Genomic DNA, 11,016 nt, shown 5'->3' with positions numbered 1-11,016 from the left:
GGTCTAGAAGGATCAGGAGGGAGGTCTGACCCTCATCAACTCTGGTGCGGATGGTATCCAGCACTATGGTGAGGGCAGACTCGGTGCTATGTTCCCTCCTGAACCCATGCTGGGAAAGATCCAAACAGCCCGAGCTCTCCACAAATGCAGCCAGATGTTTATTTAGATAGGCTTCGAGCATCTTTGCGGGAGCCGGGAGCAGTGAGATGGGGCGAAAGTTCTTTAACACCCCGGGGTCCAGAGAAGGCTTTTTAAGCAAAGGTTTTACAACAGCATTTTTCCACTGTTGGGGAAAAATGCCTTCCTTCATCGCTCTGTTCATGATGTCAACCAGAGGAGGAAGGAGAGATTCTCTGCACTGCTTGAGGATCTTTAGCGGGCAGACATCCAGCGGAGAACCAGATTTGGTTTTATCAAGCAGGATTTCAAGATCCTGACAGGAAAGAGGAGGAAAGGAAATCAATTCCTGATGTTGAGAGGGTTCCGCAACACTGGGCTCAGGGAGAGCAGGCAGCAGGGGGACGGCGGTCAGGGATTTTTGGACCTCCAAAGCAGCATAGATGTCAGCGATTTTTGACTGAAAAAAGGCAGCTATCTTGTTGCACAGGTCCTGAGAGGCAACCACAGGATCCGGTGACTGAAGGGTCGTAAGGGAATCGACAATCCTGAAAAGTTCTCTAGGAGATGACAATGAGGAGGTGAGTGCCGTAAAGTATTCCTGCTTGGTCTTAATAACTTCTAGTTTGTAGTTTTTAAGCAGGACCCTATGGGCTTCTCTGTCCTTAGAGGCCCAGCTAGAGTGCCATAAGCGCTCCTGCCTTCTTACTTCCTGTCTCCGAAGCCGGAGCTGTTCGGAGAACCAGGGAGCGGAGGGTCTTTTCCTCGCAGAATAGCAAGATCTTGCGGGAGCAAGCTCCTCCATGGCCTCAGCAATGGTATTTTCAAATAAAGAGACCGCAGTGGAGGTATCTGCCTCCCGAGGAATGGACAAACTGGTTGTCCATGGAAGGAAGGAGTCTTCCCTGATCTTTTTGAGGTTCCTTCGCACTTCCGTGGTGCTCGAGGCCCTTCTAATATAGCCCCGTGCGGGATACAACATGTTGAAGGGAACGGCCAGATGGTCCGACCAGGAGAGATGGAAGGGGCTGGCAACTGTCAGCCTAGGGTCGTTGGAGAAAATACCATCGAGCGTGTGCCCCGCTCGGTGGGTGGGACCATTCACCAGCTGGGTGAGTCCGCAGGCTGACATTATTTCTACCAGGGAGATCGTGTCGTGAGCCTCCAATAGCTCGAGATGAAAATTGAAATCACCTAGAATGGTCAGATTTTGTCGGCCAAAATAGGGTTCCAGAACCTGCATCAGTTTCAGCCCAAATCCTGCTCTTGGGCCAGGAGGGCGGTATACCAAGATTCCATTAAATGCTGGGTTAGCAGAATCAGAGAGGGAAAAGTATAAGACCTGGAAGGTGTCCTTAGGGTCAGAAAGGGGTATAGTGTGGCAGTGAAATTTGTCCTGATATAAAATGGCCAGCCCACCGCCAACACGGCCTGATCTGTCCAATCGAGTAAGGCAGTAGCCCTCAGGGACCGCTTCAACCAGATCAGGACCGGAGGAGTCTTTAGCCCAGGTCTCCGTAATAAAGACCCAAGAAGGTGTTTTATCTAAGACCAGTTCCTTGAAAACAATGTTATTTTTAATAAGCGAGCGAGCGTTGAGAAGAAGACAGGACTCGCTGGGGTTTATGGGTGGTGATAAGGAGCAGGGTTCCGGAAGAGCAGAGGCAAGAGTGAGCAGAGGCTCATCCGCCTCAGTCGAAAAGCACACACAGCTGGGACATGTCAAATAATCCTCAGGTCTGTAGCGATGAGAGCAAGGGGCAGGAGCGGGCTTCAGCCGCAGCATCTCCCTTAAAGAGTATTTCAGGACAGGGGTGCCTACCTTGTAAAGGCCAGTAGTCCAGCCGTCCAGCCCGTCCTTAGCGCGGACGGGCGCAGACGGGCTGGACTCTGGCGTGACTCCGGCGTCACTATGGCGTCCACGCTGCGCGTACACGCTGCGCGTACACGCTGCGCGCCATATCCTGCTGTCTATGTAGGATTCTAATCAGCCCACGTGTGAGCTTCAGCCAATGGCTGAGTAGCGTTAGTCACCCACCCGAGATGGCGTCCCAGATCAACAGAGCGCGGGGACCGGGCCGCCCGAATGGCGGTGAATGCAGACCAGTTTAGAGATGGAGATGGAATGCATTCTGTCACATATTACAACTTATTTTTTCATTGTTTCTAAAGCTATAGAGATTTCCCTCCAGCTGGAAGTGTTCAGTCATTGTTCCAATTTTCAAGAAGGGCAGCAGGGTGGACCCCGCTTGTCATCACCCCATCTCTTCATCTCTTTGGTGGACAGTGAGGTCAAGTGTTGGTAGGGTCCTGCTGGACTGCTTGTCTTCCTGGGCGTTTGATAATAACATCCTCTCTGAAGCCCAGTATGGGTTTATGGCCGGCCAGGCACCGTGGCTCAAATGTTGAACCTTTTTATGTTGAACGCTAAATACCCCAGGGCGAGAGAGGGGGCGGTTCACTTGGCTTTCATGGATCTGAGCTTAGCCTTTGATCGAGTCAACAAAGCGAAGCTCTGGGCAGTGCTTGGGGTCGAGCCGGCTCTGCTACCTTTTCTATATGCTCTTCACGATAGGCTTCTGCCTTGGGCACATATGGGTCGGGGGGAATGTACTTCACCCCAGGAGTTGAAGAGATGGGTGCGCCATGGTGGTATCCTGGCCCCTTATCTCTTCATGCTTTACATCAACGGGCTGGAAGCAGCCTTTCAGGATCCAGGAGTGCATGTCCCGACGGTAGGCGGTTGTCCTCTGCCCTTTCTATTATATGCAGACAACGCCGGCCTCAAGTCTCCAGCGGCTAAGGACCTGCAGCGGTTGTTAGATCTTTTTGTCACCTACATGGGCGAGTTTGATCTCACTGCAACTACCTTAAATCTCACGTCACGGTGGTGGTCCCTAGGAACACCAGATCCAAACGTTATGTGGTCATGATCCACCACATTTCTTGAGTGGAGTATTTTCTGTATCTAGGGATCCTCCTGGATTCCAGATTCCCTTGGCAACCCCTGGTGAAGAAGAATACTAGAAGGTTAAGGCAGCAATTAATGGGGTTAGCCTTTTGGCAAGGTGTATGGGTCAGACTGATTTTGAGGCGATGCTTAAAGGTTTTAGGGCCAGGTGTGTCTTGCTGGCGAGTTATGGCTGTGAATCTGGGGCTAGGTGTCCTGCTCTAACCTTCAGGCCGCAGAAAATGTTTTTTTGAGATGTCTTTTAACAGTACCTGTGAGCGCCCTTTCCGAGATGCTGCACAAAGAAGTGGGATCTGGGTACATCACTGATATGACTGCCCAGCGCCCTCTGCTATTTTGGCTGTCAGTCTGGCTAAAGGAGTATTTGTCTTTCAACAGGTTAATCATTAGTGACGGGGAACAGTCAGAACACTGTTGTCTAAACCACTAGTGTTCCGACTCCACAAGCCGTACCACGCATGCCTTAACCCCGCGTATGAATGAATGAATACTCATTTCTATAGCGCGTGCTTACCAGGGGGCATCCCAGCGCTGCAGTGAACCAATTCATCACCCGAGAGATTAAAGAAATAGGAAGGTTTTTAACATTTTTCTAAACCTAAGGTGGTTCTGTTCCATCCGCATAGGGCCAGGCAGGTTGTTCCGAAATTTAGCTGCTTGGACAGAAAAACGCCTGCCGCCCATACGGGTTCTCCTTATTCGTGGGACTGCCAAAAAATTCTTACTACTAGATCTCAGGGTCCTATTGGTTTGGTAGGGGCAGATCAGTGGTTGAATTAGACCAGGACCTGTGTTGGTCAAGGCTTTATGAACAATGGTCATAGCCTTAAATTCGATCCTTTGTTGTATTGGTAATCAGTGGAGTTGTCGAAGAGCTGGTCTGGCGGACATTCTACGTGGTATCTTTAGGAGCATCCGGGCAGCACAGTTCTGTACCGTCTGAAGGACCCTGAGTGTCCCAAGTGGTGCTCCCAGGTATACTGCATTAGCGTAGTCCAGGCGTGTTAGAATCAGGGCCTGAACTAATATCCTCCTTGCTTCAAACGGAAGCAGTTCAATGATTTTTCTCAAAGATCTCATCAAGGCAAAGCAGGTCGCTGCAACCTTCTGCGCTTGTGCCAAGAAGTTGAGAGCTGGATCTAACCACACCCCTAAGCTTTTAATTTTTTTCTTGGGAGAGGGGGGGTGACCCAAGGTGGTAGGCCACCATCCGTCTACCATGGATGGAGCATCATGCCCCAACATCATGATCTCCGTCTTTGTTCCATTGAGATTCAGGAAAGAAACATCCATCCACTCACGAACCTTGCTAAGGCAAGAGGAAAGTTTATCATAAGATGATATCTGATCAGAAAGGGTGATGATGAGCTGCGCATCATCAGCATACGTCACTAGTTGCACTCCCCAGGGTGCACCACCTCAGCCAAAGGCCTCATATAGATATTAAATAATGTGGGGCTGAGGGATGAACCCTGGGGAACGCCACAGTGAAGATGCACAGGAGGAGAAGAGATGTCATCCTCAAACACAGAGAAAGTATGGTCAGACAGAAAGGATTGCAGCCATTTCAACGCGGTCCCAGTGACACCCACATCACCCATCCTTTGAACCAGAATAGAGTGATTAACGGTGTCAAAGGCCGCGCTGAGGTCTAATAGTACTATGGCTGCACACCTACCCTCCTCTACAATCCTTCTTGCTTCCTCAATAACTCCCACCAGAGCCGTTTCGGTTCCTTGTTTACATCTAAAATCGGTCTGGGTTGAATGCAGTAAGTTCTGGGTTTCTAAGTGGGAGGAGAGCAGAGAATTGACATACTTCTCAGTCAGTTTACTAATTGTAGGCAGCAAGGAGATAGGGCGGTAGTTAGCCCAGTCGTCCGGATTTAGGTTGGGCTTTTTCAATAAAGCTTTTACTCTAGCATGTTTCCAGTGGAGAGGGACCACCCCAGTTGCAAGTGATGTATTGATCACCTCCTTAATCACTGGGGCCACAGCATCAGAGACCAAGTTGAGCATGGTGGGGGGTGCAACATCAACTGGTGAACCTGATTTCAGGTTGCTCAGTAGTGATTGAACCTCAGTGCAGTCGAGAGAGGGAAATGTCTCAAGAAGGTTCATCTCCAAACTAGGTGGAGATACTGATATCCGAGGGGTATCCTGGAAAGTGGAGTAGATGTCTGTTATTTTAGAAGTGAAGAAATTAGCTAGTTCCCTACAGCGAGTATGTGCAAGACTGGGATCAGCAGTGGGAGTAGGTGGGGTGACTAAGGACTTGAATATTTTAAAGATTTCCCTAGAAGAGCTAGAGGCAGAGGTAATTTTTTCCTGGTAATAGTTGGATTGAGTGGATTTAATCATTTTTTTATAGTTGCGAAGAGCAGTCCTATAAATATCCTTACTAGTTTCTTGATAGTCTTTTCTCCAGAGCCTCTCCTTCTGTTTACAGAGTTGTTTAAGAGTTCTAAGCTCTGGGGTATACCAGGCTTTTTTTATTTGCTCCGATACGATGGGAAAGCTCAACCTTGGGTAGGGTCTGATCCAATGAGTCCTCAAGCCACCGATTATAACAGTCATTAGCATCTGAGGGGTCATTGCTGATTTCTGGTCTAGTTTCTAGAAGGTTGAGTGTCCATTTCTCAGTTACTAGTTTAGACCAGGGACGCCTGTTTTTTTTTACAAAGCAAGCCTGGCATGCTTGTTCCTGGTGGGTAAGAGAGAATGACAGTAGCGTATGATCGGACCAGGGAATTGGAGTAGAGTTTATAAACTCAAGCGCACTTAGATTGGTGTAGCAATGGTCCAGAGTGTGTCCTGCTTTGTGCGTGGGGCCATAGATAATTTGTTTAAGTTGGGCAGTATTTAGTGCTGTCAACAGATTCTGACAGATTGAGGTATCTGATTTGTCTAGCTGAATGTTGAAGTCTCCCAGCCCCGTAAAATTGGGGGTATTGCAGGATAAGTTAATAACTGAACTTAACAGATCTTCGCAGAACTGTCCAGTCGGTCCTGGGGGTCTATAGACCAAAAGGCCCGAAAGCGAGCGTGTAGGGGAAAGGGTGATAGAGAACCTCGTACACTCTGCCCCCGGGATGAGGACTTTCTGTATTCTACAATTTGTAGATTTTTTATGTGCTATAGCAATCCCTCCTCCTCGTCCATCCATCCGATCCTGCCTTACCATGACATAGTTCAAGGGGAGGACCCGAACAACATCAGAGTCGGAGCCATCGTTGGTCCACGTTTCTGTGAGAAAAAGAACCTCAATATCTGAATCCTCCAGTAACATGGAGATTTCTAGGGCATGTTTAGGCAGGGATCGGCAGTTCAGGAGAGCTAGTAAGATAGGGGGTTCCTCAAGAGTCCCTGTATCTGGGTTAAAGTGATAGTGGCAACCCGAGCATAGCTCTTGGTCCTTATGGGTATTTAGCAAAATACAGGTCGGTCTGACCTTACCTCTTATAGACAGGAGTTGATTTCTGTCGTATGAAATCAAAGGACTCTTAGCAGGTAAAGAGGCAGGGGGACTGGCCCCTGGGCCCGGCGTGGCCCGGACGGGCCCAGACGGGCTTGCCTTTGGCGCGCCCGCTGCACCCGCCCGCTGCGCGGGTGAAATCCTCCGTTCATTTTATGACAAGGCAAGGGCGGGGATGGGGCCCAATCAGCTGGTGCGGGGCTCGTGATTCCCTCACCTAAGATGGCGTTTCCTCCGCTTTTCCACCGCCCCAGAACCGAAAATCGTTCTGGGCGGGTACAGGGGTTCGAGGCTAGTGTGTGCCAAGGAATCCTTTGTTTTTAAAAAACAATATCAGGACACAGTAAAATAATCACAAGGATTTCAGCAATTTACTAACAATTTTTTTGACGTTCCTAACCCCCGGCTTTCCGCCTCAGGGGACAACAGATTGGAGCACAGGTCTGTGCTGGTGCTCTAACGAGGCTTAAATAGCCGAGCAGGACAAAAGCCAATCAGCTGGTGCGGGGCTCGTGATTCCCTCACCTAAGATGGCGTTTCCTCCGCTTTTCCACCACCCCAGAACCGAAAATCGTTCTGGGCGGGTACAGGGGTTCGAGGCTAGTGTGTGCCAAGGAATCCTCGGTTTTTAAAAAACAATATCAGGACACAGTAAAATAATCACAAGGATTTCAGCAATTTACTAACAATTTTTTTGACGTTCCTAACCCCCGGCTTTCCGCCTCAGGGGACAACAGATTGGAGCACAGGTCTGTGCTGGCGCTCTAACGAGGCTTAAATAGCCGAGCAGGACAATAGCCAATCAGCTGGTGCGGGGCTTGTGGTTCCCTCACCTAAGATGGCGTTTCCTCCGCTTTTCCACCGCCCCAGAACCGAAAATCGTTCTGGGCGGGTACAGGGGTTCGAGGCTAGTGCGTGCCAAGGAATCCTCGGTTTTTAAAAAACAATATCAGGACACAGTAAAATAATCACAAGGATTTCAGCAATTTACTAACAATTTTTTGACGTTCCTAACCCCCGGCTTTCCGCCTCACGGGTTCAACAGATTGGAGCACAGGTCTGTGCTGGCGCTCTAACGAGGCTTAAATAGCCAAGCAGGACAATAGCCAATCAGCTGGTGCGGGGCTCGTGATTCCCTCACCTAACATGGCGTTTCCTCCGCTTTTCCACCGCCCCAGAACCGAAAATCGTTCTGGGCGGGTACAGGGGTTCGAGGCTAGTGTGTGCCAAGGAATCCTCGGTTTTTAAAATGCCTTAACCACGCATGTGCGTGGTTAAGGCAACGCGCAGTAGGGTTTGCAGACGGACGGAAGTAGGGATATATCTGCGGTGAGGTAAGTGGGACTGGGGAGTGGTTCGGGGTTGTTTTGTGGGCCGGTCGGGGTTCTTTAAAGTGGGGCTGGGGGATGGGTCGGGTACTTACGTGGACTGGGGGGGTCGGGTGTTGTTTTGTGGGCTGGGTCGGAATGTTTTGTGGGCTGGGTGGTGGGTCGGGAAGTGTTTTGTGGCTGAGAGGTGGGTCGGGGGTAGTTTTGTGGGCTGGGTCGTGGGTCTCGAGCAGTATAGCTTCGGACGGAAGGAAGCAGGAAGCAGAAAGAGATCCACGGTGAGGTAAATGGGGCTCCGGGTGAGTTGGGGTGCCTTTGTGGCCTGGGGGTAGTTTTGTGGGCTGGGGGTGCGTCGGGAGTTTGTGCCTTAGGGTGGTGGGGAGGGGGATTGCGACCTTAGCCACTCATACCCCTTCACCATGAAAATGTGTGGTAAAGGCATGCGTGGTAAATCAATGCATGGTTAAAACACGGACGTTATTCAGACCGCGTTGTTTAGGCATGCGGGGATAGGGAGTCCGTTGTTCCAACAAACAACCATTCGTGACTGTATAGCTCTGGATGGTATGTTGAGCATTCCATGGCTGGCTTATATTAGGAACACATTTAACTCACTGGACCGACCGGAGTCGTTCACTGACCCAGAAGGCATAGTAACGAGGGTGTTGTGAACGTATCTAGGACCCTAATTAAATATTCCCGATTCATGCCCTTATGTGGTTATAACAAATCATCTATACTACTATTATAAAGAGAGAACTTGCACCTTTTGGCAAGGTAATCTCGGGAACCACAGCGCCAATCTACACACCCAAGACATCTTAGAAAACCTCAGGGCAAGCAGAAGGACATAGGCTACATAAAAATAAAAATAAAACGTTGTTTAAAATATTAATAAATTTAAAAAAGTAGTCCCTTGCAACTAGCGCTGGCCGCGATGTCTGCGTGAGGGGAGGAGCGGCGTTCACCAGAACCAGGAAGAGCAGACGACATGAGCGACGTCTGCGTGAGGGGAGGAGCGGCGTTCACCAGAACCAGGAAGAGCGGAGGACAACAGCGCCGGTAGGAGCTGCGGAGCGGTGAGAACCGGAGGAGCAGTGGCAGCACGGGGAGGAGCGGCGGGAAGCGGAGGAGCAGTGAGAGGTACGTGGCTGGAGATGTTGCTGGGGCGGGAGGCGGGAGGGAGTCGGCGGGTGCACCGCGCGGGCTGCATCGGATGTTGCTAGAGTCCGGGCGGGAGGTGGGCCGGGGGGGTGGGAGGGCGGTCGGGAGTCGGCGGGTGCACCGCTCAACATGCTGCCCCAGCCACATTCTGCCCGGGGAAAAAATGCAGCCCCCAGCCCCCTTCTGCCCCAGGCAACGCTGGGGCGGGCTGCTAGTATCCTTATAAAGGCATAAGAATCAGATCCATATTTAGTCATAGCCAATGCAGTCCAAATACGGCAAAGCTACTTTCCTAGACTCCTAGAAAGTACAACGCGTTCTTTAAACAAACCAAACCTCCAGCAGCCCGGGAATTCCCCCTGCTTTTGTTTTGATTTGTCCCAGAACTCCTGAGAGTCCTGAAAGAACTGCCAGTTCTTAGTGACAGTTCTTAGTGACGTCTTATGTCCAACCTTACGTCAAACACGGCACCTTCCAGGTATAAATAGATCAGCATTTGCCTTAAGCAACACACAGTGGTTTGGAGCAGAGCGGCTATCTACTTACCCAAAGCCCAGCTGATGCGAGTGCCGAAGGAAGCCGACCCTCCCATTTGACACACTGAGAAAGACGCTGTCTTTTCTCCTGCAGAGAAATCCAGCTCCAGTGTTTCCAGTCACCCTCGCGGGTTGCTGGGAGATCGAGTCCTGAGAACGAGATACAAGACCTCCTTCATTCTAAAACCAAGGTACGGAGCTGATTATATCCTTAGAGAATTCTTGATTCAGATTCTTGGCAAAACTAACTTAACTTAAACTGCAGCTCACTTACTCCTCCCCACGTACTAGGCTTAGGTAAGGTACACCGGGGTAGGCGTATTTTAGAAGCACCAGTTGAGTACCTTTAGTCAACTTTTATCATTGTATGTAATTGTATATATTTTATCCGTTTTAAGTATCATATGGCTCAGAAACCATATGAATGCTTTTACAGTATTATTTCATAATACTCCTTTTACTGTACGCACTTTACTTTATGATAAGTATTGCAATTGTGGCAATTCACTTCTCTTGCATGAGAAAGAAGACTGCTCAATAAATAACACCTTTTATTGAAAACACCCGTCTCTCTATTTCTCTGCACTCTGGTGAAACTAAGCATGCACGATTGACTGAGTGAAATAGCTATCTATTGTTTTCACACAACTCTGGAGATATACTCCTTATTCTGGAGAGAGCAAAGTTGTCATGTTTATGCAGTTGTCAGAAACTAATCCCTTCTTGTCTAATCAGGAAAGTTAACTCCTTCCTGTTCATTCCAGAAAGTTTCTAGTGACCTCTGAGCTAGCTGGCATACCTAATTAAGTCTAACATATTCAGTAGAGACCTAGTCGACCTCAGTCCTAAGTCTAAACTACCGTTTATGTTATTCCAATGCGCAGAGGAACTACACTACAAGGGATATTCCATGCCTTAACCATCTGTGTGGTATTTTATCATGGTAAAAACTGAATCTGTAATGGAATCCTATTTGTCGTGAAAGATGTCTAATCGCCATCGAAGGCTTTTGACATATTTTAGGTTTAAAGTTTTTTATCTGCATTTGCTACCAAAGGGATCTTGGTGCAAAGTCGCAGATCTTCTGCCAGTGCCTTGCCCTTGTGATGATGTTTCTCAACCACTCTTTCCACAGTCATGTCAAGTCCTAGTCTTCACCATCTGTTTTAAATGTATCCGCCCTCCTTCTGCCTATGAATTTTAATGAAGTTAGGTCGGCCTGTCTTTTTTTGCAGATGTTAAAATCACCCACCATTTTTTTTTTATCTGACTTGCTTTCTATCAGGGGTTATCAAACGGAGGTGATCGCTTGTATCTGTTCTCCTTTTGTAATTTTGAGGGTTTCTTTTTTCTTTTACCTGATTTTAATGTTGTGACCTTTTTAGATTGTCTTTTAACGCTTTGCTAGCTCCTGTATTTACTTATT

Source organism: Lissotriton vulgaris, chromosome 1_1 (assembly GCF_964263255.1).
Source record: "Lissotriton vulgaris chromosome 1_1, aLisVul1.2, whole genome shotgun sequence".
Taxonomy (NCBI): Eukaryota; Metazoa; Chordata; class Amphibia; order Caudata; family Salamandridae; genus Lissotriton; species Lissotriton vulgaris.
The sequence above is the reverse complement of the archived record's forward strand: the minus strand, read 5'-3'. Positions refer to the sequence as shown.